This window comes from Carlito syrichta, unplaced genomic scaffold (assembly GCF_000164805.1).
Source record: "Carlito syrichta isolate Samal-C Ts95f unplaced genomic scaffold, Tarsius_syrichta-2.0.1 Scaffold313175, whole genome shotgun sequence".
Classification (NCBI taxonomy): Eukaryota; Metazoa; Chordata; class Mammalia; order Primates; family Tarsiidae; genus Carlito; species Carlito syrichta.
In genome coordinates, this window is record NW_007257271.1 from 121,211 (window position 1) to 122,835 (window position 1,625).

Genomic DNA, 1,625 nt, shown 5'->3' on the forward strand with positions numbered 1-1,625 from the left:
CAGTCTGGGTGACAGAGTGAGACTCCAACTCAAAAAAAAAAAAAAAAGAGTTAGGGAGGGAATAACCTCTGTTATGGCAGACTCCTGCCAATGAGGGATACGTGAGACTTTGACAAGTAGGAACTTTGAAACAACCGGGCAAAAACTCCAAGACTGTTTTCTTCCCTTTCTTTCAATAAACAAACAAACCCAAGGCAAAATAATCTTTGGGGCGACTCAGCAGAGGCAGCCCTGCCTGAAGGAGGCCCTGCTTGGCCAGCTGAAATGCCTCCATATGTGGTGGATCTGAGAGAGTGCAGAGGGCCAAGGGAGAGGAGAGAGGGAAGGGAAGGAGGAGAGAGAGGAGCAAGCTAGGCTTGAGGGCTGGTGCGCTCTCTGTGGCTGACCTGGCTGTGTGACTTGAGTCTGTTTGCCTTCTCTGGGACTCCAAGTTCTCCGCCTTCTTGAAACAGATTGGGACACTGGATTCCTTCACAGTTCTGTCCTTCTGAAACCTGGTAGTCAATGCCCCTTGTTTCAGAGGGCAGGTTCAGACTTTCCTGATGCAGGAAGATTTTCTTTAGCTCTTAGGACTAAAACACTTACAAAGGTGAGGAGGATGTACCTTTTCCTCCCTGAGTTTATCAAACAGCAAAAGAAACTTTTTAAAAAGTCCAAGAAAGAAATACATGTAAAAGCAGAAATTAAGGAAATGCAAAGTGTATATTCAATAGAGAGTGTCAAAAGTTTTTTTTTCTTTTGTTTTTTTTTATTTCTATTTTCTTTGTAAGGAAGGACAGCCTGTAATCCCGCGCCTTTGGGAGGCTGAGGTCAGTGGATTGCCTGAGCCCACGGGTTCGAGACCCGCCTGGGCAGGCGAGACCTCATCTCTACAATACATCAAAAAATCAGCCGGGCATGATAGCGCATGCCTGTAATTCCGGCTACTCGGAAGGCTGAGGCGGAAGGATCGCCGGAGCCCAGCAGGTTGAGGCTGCGGTGGCCGGGAGCGGCCACTGCACTCCAGTCTGGGCGACACAGTGAGACTCCGACTCAAAAAAAATATATGTGTGTGTGTGTGTGTGTGTGTGTGTGTGTGTGTGTGTGTGTGTTTATGTGTGTATATGTGTGTATCCTGATATATACATCCTGAGAGAATTGTGATACATTTTTTTCTATGATGATTTTGGATTTAACTATTTCTTCTTGTGATTTTATATATGAGGAGGGACCCCAAAAAACCCAGAATTATCTTTTGGAGTGTAGGGCCCGGGTACTACAGGCTTCCCCCACTAAGTAAGTGTTGTAGGAACCCATTGGCATTAGTGTGCCAGCTAGCGTTGTTATAAGTGGCTGCGTTTAGCTTCGGTGAATTTTTTTTTTTGAGATTCTTTCAACCCATCTGTCCATTTCATGATGAGTGATTTATGAGTGACCTCGCCCACACCACGCTGAGTGTTCAGCAGTTTTTGACCAAATTGGCATGGCCCCTGTGCTCCATACCCCACACCCCATTCACCCAATGTCGCCCCAAGCAACTGTTTTTTGTTCCCCAGATGGAAAATGCCCTCAAAGGGAAATATTTTGCTGATGTGGAAGAGGTGAGGCAAAAGACGGCAGAAGCACTAATAGGCATCAAAATTGAT